Genomic DNA, 12,629 nt, shown 5'->3' on the forward strand with positions numbered 1-12,629 from the left:
CGAGTGGATCTACAGCCTGCCAGCGGCGATCATTCGCTGGCAGGCTGTAGATGCGATTTTTTTAACCCCAAAAAGGTATATTAGACGCTGTTTTGATAACAGCGTCTGATATACCTGCTACCTGGTCCTCTGGTGGTCCCTTTTGCTTGGATCGACCACCAGAGGACACAGGCAGCTCTGTAAGTAGCACCAAACACCACTACACTACACCCCCCGTTACTTATTAACCCCTTATTAACCCCTGATCACCCCATAGTCATTGATCACCCCCCTGTAAGGCTCCATTCAGACGTCCATATGTGTTTTGGGGATCCGCGGATCCGCAAAACACATACGGACGTCTGAATGGAGCCTTACAGGGGGGTGATCAATGACAGGGGGGTGATCACCCCATATAGACTCCCTGATCACCCCCCTGTCATTGATCACCCCCCTGTAAGGCTCCATTCAGACGTCCGTATGTGTTTTACGGATCCGCGGATCCGCAAAACACATACGAACGTTTGAATGGAGCCTTACAGGGGGTGATCACCCCATATAGATTCCCTGATCACCCCCCTGTCATTGATCACCCCCCTGTAAGGCTCCATTCAGACGTCAGTATGTGTTTTACGGATCCGCGGATCCGCAAAACACATACGAACGTTTGAATGGAGCCTTACAGGGGGTGATCACCCCATATAGACTCCCTGATCACCCCCCTGTCATTGATCACCCCCCCTGTAAGGCTCCATTCAGACGTCTGTATGTGTTTTGCCAGGGCAGTATAAATACCCCACATGTGACCCCATTTTGGAAAATAGACACCCCAAGGTATTCGCTGAGGGGCATATTGAGTCCATGAAAGATTGAACTTTTCGTCACAAGTTAGCGGAAAGGGAGACTGTGAGAAAAAACACTAACTTGTGCCAAAAAAAAAAAACTTCTATGAACTCGCCATGCCCCTCACGGAATACCTTGGAGTGTCTTCTTTCCAAAATGGGGTCACATGTGGGGTATTTATACTGCCCTGGCATTTTAGGGGCCCTAAAGCGTGAGAAGAAGTCTGGAATCCAAATGTCTAAAAATGCCCTCCTAAAAGGAGTTTGGGCCCCTTTGCGCACCTAGGCTGCAAAAAAGTGTCACACATGTGGTATCGCCGTACTCAGGAGAAGTAGGGCAATGTGTTTTGGGGTGTCTTTTTACATATACCCATGCTGGGTGAGAGAAATAGCTCTCTAAAATGACAACTTTGTATAAAAAAATGGGAAAAGTTGTCTTTTACAGAGATATTTATCTCACCCAGCATGGGTATATGTAAAAAGACACCCCAAAACACATTGCCCTACTTCTTCTGAGTACGGCGATACCACATGTGTGACACTTTTTTGCAGCCTAGGTGCGCAAAGGGGCCCAAATTCCAAAGAGTATCTTTACGATTTCACAGGTCATTATTTACGCATTTGGATTCCAGACTTCTTCTCACGCTTTAGGGCCCCTAAAATGCCAGGGCAGTATAAATACCCCACAAGTGACCCCATTTTGGAAAGAAGACACCCCAAGGTATTCTGTGAGGGGTATGGTGAGTTCATGTAAAATGTTATTTTTTGTCACAAGTTAGTGGAATATGAGACTTTGTAAGAAAAAAATAAATAAAATAAATAAATCATTTTCCGCTAACTTGTGACAAAAAATAAAAACTTTCATGAACTCACTATGCCCATCAGCGAATACCTTAGGGTTTCTACTTTCCGAAATGGGGTCATTTGTGGGGTGTTTCTACTGTCTGGGCATTGTAGAACCTCAGGAAACATGACAGGTGCTCAGAAAGTCAGAGCTGCTTCAAAATGCGGAAATTCACATTTTTGTACCATAGTTTGTAAACGCTATAACTTTTACCCAAACCAATAAATATACACTTATTGCATTTTTTTTATCAGACATGTAGAATAATAAATTTAGAGAAAAATTTATATAGAAATGTAGTTTTATTTGAAAAATTTTACAACCGAAAGTGAAAAATGTCATTTTTTTGCAAAAATTTCGGTCAATTTCGATTAATATCAAACAAAGTAAAAATGTCAGCAGCAATGAAATACCACCAAATGAAAGCTCTATTAGTGGGAAGAAAAGGAGGTAAATTTCATTTGGGTGGTAAATTGTATGACCGAGCAATAAACCGTGAAAGTAGTGTAGTGCAGAATTGTAAAAAGTGGTCTGGTCATTAAGGGGGTTTAAGCTAGGGGGGCTGAAGTGGTTAAACAGGCAGTCTGCTGGCGACAGATTGCCTGTTATTGCGGTCCTTCCTGCGATATACTTACCTGGTTTGTTGGTCTCCTGCTCGTGTGTGATTACCCGTTTGTCTCATCCCTTGGTCTTGGCGTTCCCTCCTGGTTTTGACTTCGGCTTCTCCTGGCGATCCTCTGGTACTGTGCTGCTCTATTGGTTCTAACTCTGCTCGTTTGACTTCTCTGCTGTATGTCTTGTCTGTCTTCCCTGCATTTATTCTAGTTAAGGGTTTGTCGACCAGTTGTCCCTTGTCACTAGGACTTGCGAGGCTAGTAGGCAGGGATAGGGGTGTGAGTTGAGCTCAGTGGTCACTTCCCCACCCCCTGCATTATAGTACCCATATTGGAATGCTAGTTACCGTATAGCTGTCTGTCACTTATTTTCACTAAAAAACACTTTTATTCAATATGTTAATTAGGTTCTGAAAGTGCCCAAGGGTGGCGTTCAAGCGGCCGGTGCCCAGGCTTCTCGTCGCTTTTCATATGAAACCCCTCCCCTTTCACCCCTCTGGCCCGCCCTAGGTTCTTCAGAAATCCAGCGCCAGCGCCGTTCACAAGTTTCGCCGCGCCTGCGCACTTCATTCCCAATTATGGGCAGAGGCACAAGAGCGTTTAATGTGCATGTGCCGGCCCATACAACTTAGCAGTTTTGTAGAGGGTCTGTGGGGACTGTGCACTAAAGCATTCTCTGATGTTGACTATCTTTTGTTTGAAGTATGTGGCAAAGTCCTCAGCTGAGATGAGATGAGAGGAGAGGGTGGGGGTGCTGGGGGACAGAGAAGGGAGTTAAAAGTTTTGAAAACTTGTTTAGGACTCTGGGACAGGGGAGATATGAGAGATGAGAAATAGGCCTGTTTTGCATAAGAGAGTGAGGATTTGTTGGTTGGTGTGCCAGGGTTGTCTGTTGATTTTTTGGCTTTTGTTGTGTGTGAAGGGGGCAACAATGTCCAGAGCTGTACTTATTGTGGTGTTCTATAGGGTGGTGGCAGTATCTGGGTCTTGGAGGGAACAAATGGTAGAGAGTGGCAGAAGAGAGTCAAAAAGCAAGCGAAAGTCAAGACGTTTAAGGTCCTGTGGTTATCTGTGGTAAAGCCTTTTGTGACGTGTATTAGCAGAAAAAGAAAATATGTATTTGCCACTCAGCGGTCCAGTTATCTGTGGTGAAGCCTTTTGTGATGTGTATTAGCAGAAAAAGAAAATATGTATTTGCCACTCAGCGGTCCAGTTATCTGTGGTGAAGCCTTTTGTGACATGTATTAGCAGAAAAAGAAAATATATAGTTGCCGCTCAGCGGTTCAGTTATCTGCGGTAAAGCCTTCTGTGACGTGTATTAGTGGAAAAATAAAATATATATTTGCTGCTCAGCGGTTCAATTATCTGTGGTAAAGCCTTTTGTGACATTAAGGCCTCCTGCACACGACCGTTGTGTGCACCCGTGGCCGTTGTGCCGTTTTCCGTTTTTTTTCGCGGACCCATTGACTTTCAATGGGTCCGTGGAAAAATCGGAATATGCACCGTTTTGCAGCCGCATCCGTGATCCGTGTTTCCTGGCCGTGAAAAAAATATGACCTGTCCTATTTTTTTCACGGCCAACGGTTCACGGACCCATTCAAGTCAATGGGTCCGTGAAAGAACACGGATGCACACAAGATTGGCATCCGTGTCCGTGATCCGTGGCCGTAGGTTAGTTTTTATACAGACGGATCCGAAGATCCGTCTGTATAAAAGCTTTTTCAAAGCTGAGTTTTCACTTCGTGAAAACTCAGAACCGACAGTATATTCTAACACAGAAGCGTTCCCATGGTGATGGGGACGCTTCTAGTTAGAATACACTACAAACTGTGTACAAGACTGCCCCCTGCTGCCTGGCAGCACCCGATCTCTTACAGGGGGCCGTGATCAGCACAATTAACCCCTTCAGGTGCCGCACCTGAAGGGGTTAATTGTGCTGATCACGGCCCCCTGTAAGAGATCAGGGCTGCCAGGCAGCAGGGGGCAGACCCTCCCCCCCCCTCCCCAGTTTGAATATCATTGGTGGCCAGTGCGGCCCCCCCCTCTATTGTAATAATAGGTTGGTGGCCAGTGCGGCCCCCCCCCCTCCCTCTATTGTAATAATTCGTTGGTGGCACAGTGTGCGCCCCCCCCCCCCTCCCTCCCTCTATTGTAATAATTCGTTGGTGGCACAGTGTGCGCCCCCCATCGGCCCCCCCTCCCTCTATAGCATTAACAACATTGGTGGCCAGTGTGCGGCCTCCCATCTCCCCCCCCCCATCATTGGTGGCAGCGGAGTTCCGATCGGAGTCCCAGTTTAATCGCTGGGGCTCCGATCGGTAACCATGGCAACCAGGACGCTACTACAGTCCTGGTTGCCATGGTTACTTAGCAATAGTACAATAGTAGAAGATTCATACTTACCGGCTGCTGCGATGTTCGTGTCCGGCCGGGAGCTCCACCTACTGGTAAGTGTCATTGCTAAATGAACTGTCACTTACCAGTAGGAGGAGCTCCCGCCGGAAGCAGACATCGCAGCTCCCAGGTAAGTATGAATCTTTTACTATTGTACTATTGCTAGTAACCCGCTGCCACCAATGATCGGGGGGGGGAGATGGGAGGCCGCACACTGGCCACCAATGTTGTTAATGCTATAGAGGGAGGGGGGGCCAATGGGGGGCACACACTGTGCCACCAACGATTACAATAGAGGGAGGAAGGGGGGGGGGCGCACACTGTGCCACCAACAAATTATTACAATAGAGGGAGGAAGGGGGGAGGCGCACACTGTGCCACCAACGAATTATTACAATAGAGGGAGGAAGGGGGGGGGCGGGGGGGCGCACACTGTGCCACCTAGGAATTATTACAATAGAGGGAGGAAGGGGGGGGGGGCCGCACTGGCCACCAATGATATTCAAACTGGGGAGGGGGGAGGAGGGGGGTCTGCCCCCTGCTGCCTGGCAGCCCTGATCTCTTACAGGGGGATATGATAGCACAATTAACCCCTTCAGGTGCGGCACCTGAAGGGTTAATTGTGCTGATCACAGCCCCCTGTAAGAGATCGGATGCTGCTAGGCAGCAGGGGGCAGTCATGTACACAGTTTGTAGTATATTCTAACTAGAAGCGTCCCCATCACCATGGGAACGCCTCTGTGTTAGAATATACTGTCGGAAATGAGGTTTCACGATCTAACTTATATCCGACAGTATATTCTAACATAGAGACGTTCCCATGGTGATGGGGACGCTTCAAGTTAAAATATACCATCGGATTGGAGAAAACTCTGATCCGATGGTATAAAAGGGACTCCAGACTTTACATTGAAAGTCAATGGGGACGGATCCGTTTGAAATGGCACCATATTGTGTCAACGTCAAACGGATCCGTCCCCATTGACTTGCATTGTAATTCAGGACGGATCCGTTTGGCTCCGCACGGCCAGGCGGACACCAAAAAGACTTTTTTTTCATGTCCGTGGATCCTCCAAAAATCAAGGAAGACCCACGGACGAAAAAACGGTCACGGATCACGGGAAAACGGGACCCGTTTTTGCGGACCGCAAAAAAATACGTTTGTGTGCAGGAGGCCTTAAATTGCACACTGACTAATCCTGCAAAGGCACCAGATGTTGGATATTGCAAAAAATGGGTGTTTTTTTAAAACCAGATTATTATTGCAGTATTTCAAGCTTGGATTTGAATGTCACAAAAGCACAGATGCAGTGCTGGTGCACTGAGCTTGCATAAAATGGCCGCCGCAGCCGCCCACCTAATTAATAGACGGATAAAAGTTCTTTTTCTCTGTCACTGGGCTCAGGGCAGGGTAAAAAGATTGTGCACTGCACCCACACAACAAAATCTATGTAGATCGCTGAGTTCAATTGGAGTTCTGATAATAGATTCTGTCCTATTCTCTCGCTCACAGCAGCAGCAGCATCCTCTCCCTACACTAAGCACAGCAGAGTGACGTGTAGCGCTACGTGACTCCAGCTTATATAGAGGCTGGGTCACATGCTGCACTGGCCAATCACAGCCATGCCAATAGTAGGCATGGCTGTGATGGCTTCTAAGGTCACACAGTTAAACGCTTGTTGATTGGCTGCTCTGCAGCCTTTCAAAAAGCGATAAGAAATCGCCGAACACCGAACCCGAACTTTTACTGAAATGTTCGGGTCCGGGGTCCAAAATTCCTAAAGTTCGGTACAAACCCGAACTTTACAGTTCGGGTTCGCTTAACCCTAGTGGTAAATCCCTTTTTGCGGTCTGGACCAAATTACGTAGTGGTGAAATTTTTTATGTAAAACAGGCTTTTTTGGGAAAATTTATGGGTGATTGGAGACTTTCTTCTGTATGAACCGAATTCCATTATCCTTTCATTGGTGAAATTTTTTATTGCAAACATGCTGATTCCTTCTTATATCTGTCTACACTATGTCCCAGTGGCGGATCCAGAGCCTGGTCTCGGGGGGGGGGGGGGGGGGGGGGGGGGTCACTTCCATATTGTTTTGTGGCGGCGGACAGAAAATAATGTGGTGCTTATAGAACAGACTATTTTATTTAACCTGTGTGAGCAGAAGAAATGCTCTGTCTATAACTAAGGAATATCAGGCTATATTATAAAGGGGGTAATATAACTGAGATGGGGTAGCAGGGTAAATTATACAAGGGGAATATAACTGAGGAGAGGTATCAGGGTACATTTTTTTGCAAACCCCACAGCCAGGAACGTGGCTCGACCGGCAGCCTAGGGGGACCTTTCGTTGTAGCGGCTGCGTTGCCTGTGAGGCGATCCAACGGGGGCAAAACTTTACCAGCACAGTGACACAGACAATTTACAATTCTATCCTTCATAAATTGCAGGACCAGCGGGGTCATCTATTTAGCCACATGCACGTGTGGTCTGCAATATGTGGGCAAGTCGACACGGGAGTTCAGGCGGAGGATTGGTGAGCACCTCAACGATATCCGCAATGGCGCAGACACTCCCATCGCACGCCATGTCTCCACCGAACACGCCGGCAATGTGGGGGCTATTAAGTTCCAGGGTATTGAAGTGGTCAATAGGTCTGTAAGAGGTGGGGACCATGATAGGAGACTGTTACAAAGGGAGGCAGAGTGGACGTTCAGGTTGCGCACTGTGCGTCCTGAGGGCCTGAACGAACATATTTCATATGTCTGTTTTCTGTAATCATACAGTAACATCATGGATCCAAGACACGTCGGATCCATGGATCCAATAAACTGTCCCTCCTATTGGTCCCTGTCCCAATGAAACTGAGTCATCATTCTCTATTTCCCATATATGAGCTCATGTGTATGTGTGTCTATGACCTCAGCACACGTGGGGTTAATGTATCTGATAGTAAACCCAGGTACATGGATGACTGATCGCCCATATGACATACTGCTGCTTCCTTCAGCACTATTTCTATTCTGTCCCAATCTGTGTTCTTTCATGGGCATCATACTGAAATGAATCGCCGCTTGTTCCCTGTTAAATATATTTTTTTTGAGCGTGTTGACACTCAGTGCAGGATCGCGGCATGAAGAGAGGCGGGTCTCTCACACACCTACCTCATGTGACTCGCCAGCTGCCGCTGGATCCGCCCAGCCGTGGGAGGGGTTTTTCTCCCTATGTAAACTGCAGAGAGCGGCGGTCGTATTACGGCCATCATAGCGCCGGAGCTGTCACCTCACCATCAGAGGCTGACGGCACCTACATGTTTGTTTGTCCTACAGTTAACCTAGCTCGTGATGAGCCTCTACAAGGCGAAACGTTGAGCTTGAACGTAGGTTTAGGGCATGGACAGAGCGCATCCACATGCTAATCAAAGCAGATAGCAGTCAGCTGGATTAGTTAGGACCTTGAGTTTTTGCTGAATGGAGGGGTTTGCAGGGAGGATTTTCTCACCTGGTGTTCTTTTTTGAGGGTCACCTATACAAAGGTGGTTACTCCCCTCCCCCCTGGCAACTTTTTTAGTCCTAAAATGGGTAACCCTGTGTCATAGCATAGGACTACCTGTGATCTGAGCACGCCACAGTGGTTCTTACACAGGTGTTGTCAGTGCATGAGGTTACCATCTTATATCCAGCAACTATACATATGTTGTATGACTAGCTGATGCTGTAGTTGCTCCGCACCTCCTAGTGCAGACACATGTACTGGTGGGATCATTACTCATCTCGTATACGTCTAGCGTCAACATATAGTATATAACAATATATTTTTTGTTTGTTTGTAGATTTAGGGATCTTCACACTTCTCCCTAGTTTTAGTGTACAGTATATCTAATAAATCGTAAGTTTTAGCTTAATCACAACGTTTCTTCCAGCTGTGACTACATTATACAGTGGTAATATAACTGAGGGCTATCAGGGGACATTATACAGGGGGTAATATAACTGAGGAGGGCTATCAGGGACCTTATGCAGGGGTAATATAAGTTATATTACCCCTGCATAATGTCCCCTGATAGCTCTCCTCAGTTATATTACCCCCTGTATAATGTACCCTGATAGCCCTCAGTTATATTACCACTGTATAATGTCCCCTGATACCTCTCCTCCGTTATATTCCCCTTGTATAATTTACCCTGATATCCCTCAGTTATATTACCACTGCATAATGTACCCTGATACCTCTCCTCCGTTATATTCCCCTTGTATAATTTACCCTGATACCCCTCAGTTATATTACCCCCTGTATAACGTACCCTGATACCTCTCCTCAGTTATATTACCCCTGTATAATGTCCCCTGATAGCTCTCCTCAGTTATATTACCACTGCATAATGTCCCCTGATACCCCTCAGTTATATTACCACTGCATAATGTCCCCTGATACCTCTCCTCAGTTATATTACACCCTGCATAATGTCCCCTGATACCCCTCAGTTATATTACCACTGCATAATGTCCCCTGATACCTCTCCTCAGTTATATTACCCCTGTATAATGTCCCCTGATAGCTCTCCTCAGTTATATTACCACTGCATAATATTCCCTGCTACCCCTCAGTTATATTACCACTGTATAATGTCCCCTGATACCCCTCAGTTATATTACCCCCCTGTATAATGTACCCTAATACCCCTCAGTTATATAACTGAGGGTATCAGGGGACATTATACAGGGGGGTAATATAACTGAGCTGAGGAGGGGTGCAGGATACATACTTTATATGCGTAGTGCGTACTGTATATAATTTATCTCGGCCAGGCCACGATGACGCCGCCACCCTCACCTCACTTAGCAGGCGCGCGGGCCGACACGCAGTAGCTTCAGGCAGGCTCTTCTTCCTTACTCTGCCGCCCAGACGGGACCACTCCCTCTCCTGTCCTGGTTGCGCTTCGTGCGCCTGCACGCATGTCGCACGGCTCTGCTTCCGCTCCAGCTCCGCCCCCCTATGTACAGTGAATTTAGCCGACACCTGCGGCACAGGTATTGCAGTGCGGGACGGGCGCGGCCAGCGTTAGGGCAGGGGTATCAGCAAAACTATATTCTAGGATTCTCGGGGTACGGGAAATTGCCCTGTTCCCCCCCCCCCCCCCCCCGGATCCGCCAATGCTATGTCCACACTCTAGCAGCCAGGTACTGGATATAATAACTTCTTACTTGTATTTAGCAACCCACAGGGCGGTCTCCCGGCCTAACGGCAGGCAAAAACCTCTGCTCCATTCTTTGAGTTTACAGGATGCTTTCCTAAACTCTATTCCACAATGTCCATAGAGGAATGTGGTAATACACAACCACTCGTATAGTCGTCCGGTTGTGTCAAGGCGCTTTTAGGTTTATCTCGGTGACTGGTGCTTGTGGAGCCCATGAGCTAATGCTGCTTCTATCTCCACTAGACTCACTCTATATCCATAGGGAACTCTGGTCTGTGCTAGGTAGCTGTAAGGCTGGTTTCCATGCTCCCTCAGCCTGGCCATAGCCAAGGGGCTAAAATGGCAGCTACATCCTGGACAGGTGCTGCCCCACACCTCTTCACACATAACTAGCGTCCTTCCTGTTCTTCCACTGTTCTCCCTTGTATTAGCAAACCCTCTGATATATATATATAAAAGTGGTGCCAGCACCGCCTAGGGGTGAATAGATGTAATGACACTCTCCTCTAAACCAGCCTGTTATAAGGAATTGACAGTTTACACAGCAATACATTGACATGATATATACAGAAGTTTCAAGTGCCCACGACCATCACTAAGTGGGACACTGTAAATGTCTCCAACTATGCTCTTCTTACGATTTACATCAAATACATTATTTTCATGTAGAGATCCAAGAATTATGTTGGAGGCATGTAGTGTATGCAAGCCATGTGTGACCCCTCTCATCACTCTAAACAAAACATCACTCTCACGCTCTTCTGCACCTGGTTTGCCTGGGCGAACGGTGTCACACAGGGGAGGAACTGCTCAGTGTCCTTCAGCAAGAAATCAAATTCTGGCTTTCTCCGCGACAACTCAAAATCGGAACCATGGTGACCGACAACGGGAAGGACATGGCGTCGGCGCTGCGTCAAGGAGGGCTGAGCCATGTGCCTTGCATGGCACACGTGTTTAATCTGGTTGTCAAGCAGTTCCTGAAGTCTTCCACCCATCTGCAATACATCTGCAATGTGCAGGACCGTGGTACGGTGGCCAATTATGCAGTGGGTCAGGATGTGTGTATAAAAGTCTATGGTTTGTTCGTGATGCCAATTGCAGCTTGCGCAGGGTACTGTTGCAGGGCCCTTTAAGATGTTCTAACTCACGTACCAGGTGAGGAATGCCAAAGTAGGGATAGTGTCTCTGTGTAATGTCAACGGTGTCTCCTACCTTGGTACGGCTGGACTCCTGGATCCTGGCTCACTTGCAATAAATTGAGTGTTGTTAGTAGGAGTAATTGAGGAACTTTGGTAGCAGTAAATGAGATCCAGACTGGTAACATAATCCAACTTGTCTTTACTGGTTGCAGCTTTAATCCATACGAGATACAGCATTAGTCTTTAGGTCCCAGCAGGTATTTGGCAATGTATGGCAGGGATCAATATCTCTTCTGCTTCTATACTAAGTACCTGGAGAATATGGCAGGAATCTGTCTTCTGCTCTATCTTCTGCTTGGTGTGGGCCTGACTAGCTGAGGAGGAATTTGGCTTCACCTGGTCTCTGGATAAGTTACTCACAGTTCTGCTTGCAGGGAATGTTTCGTCCTGGAGCTCTATAGTTCTGGAGGTGCTGCTTGCTTTCTACCAGCACTGGGGCTGAGGGCTCAGGCTGGGGTTGGTGATCTTTGGTCTCAACTGAGACAGATCCTGGTTTGGGATCCCTATTTCTGGGAGCCCCTACTAGCACAGCCTTCCCCTAGCAGGGGTAGCTGGCACACTAACATTAACTTCCTTTCCTCCCCATGAGGCAGGATGTGGGAACATTCCACACCTCCTCAAAGAGGGGGAGCTAAACTGGAATGAACTATTCCAGTCTAGATATGCTAAACTAAGACCTGCTGAATACATTGCTGCCACCTGCTGGTGAACATGAAAATTACAGCAATTTATACGTAACAGGCCTGGATAATGCACATAATTGAGAAAGTGATGTTAGATTACACAAGATGACAATATACATACACTTAACAGGATGTAGCGGGGAGAAAGAGTTTAGTAACATAACTTTGGGATGTTACACATCCTAAAAATGGCCAGGAAACTTTGCATGCACTTCAGCCACTCATAACATGTGCTTACTACATGTTATACCATTTCTTACCGTTCTGTACATACCAGGGCTTATTTTAAATAAGTGGGTACAAAACACAGAAGACATGCACATATTCCATTCATGTGTCATCTCTGTTTTGAATGCACTCCTGTTTTTTTGGCAATACTGATGGATTACTGACCAAATGCTGACCGAGTGAAGGAGTATGCTCAACAGGCAGGATCCGTTTTTTGTCGGTTATTGTTCTGACGGATCAGAGGAAGGGCAAAATAATCAGTGACGTCAACACAAACTTACTGCTGACACCCTTTCCACTCTGTCGGGGGCTCTACTTGTGTAAGCGTTTAATAGAACAGGTTCTGTAGACATCTATGCGGAATCAGCTGACGAGGGTGTAAAAAGAGTGCGCTTCTTCTTTGCTCTAACATTGACCTGAGTTTATACTTGAGTTATTTGGTCAGTTTTGACCCTGTGACTGCCCAAATAAGTTAAGTGTGAAGTGATTCTAAGAGCGACGCCTGTCATCTGCATGTCATACGGACTCACAGTATCATTTCACTACCAAATCAGACTCCCTATACGTGTTACTGCAAGGCACAGTGTTCTACACCACTATAAAGACTCTCCGCAGCCAGGAAATAGCAGTTGTTTAACGCGATTCGACATG

Source organism: Bufo bufo, chromosome 3 (assembly GCF_905171765.1).
Source record: "Bufo bufo chromosome 3, aBufBuf1.1, whole genome shotgun sequence".
Classification (NCBI taxonomy): Eukaryota; Metazoa; Chordata; class Amphibia; order Anura; family Bufonidae; genus Bufo; species Bufo bufo.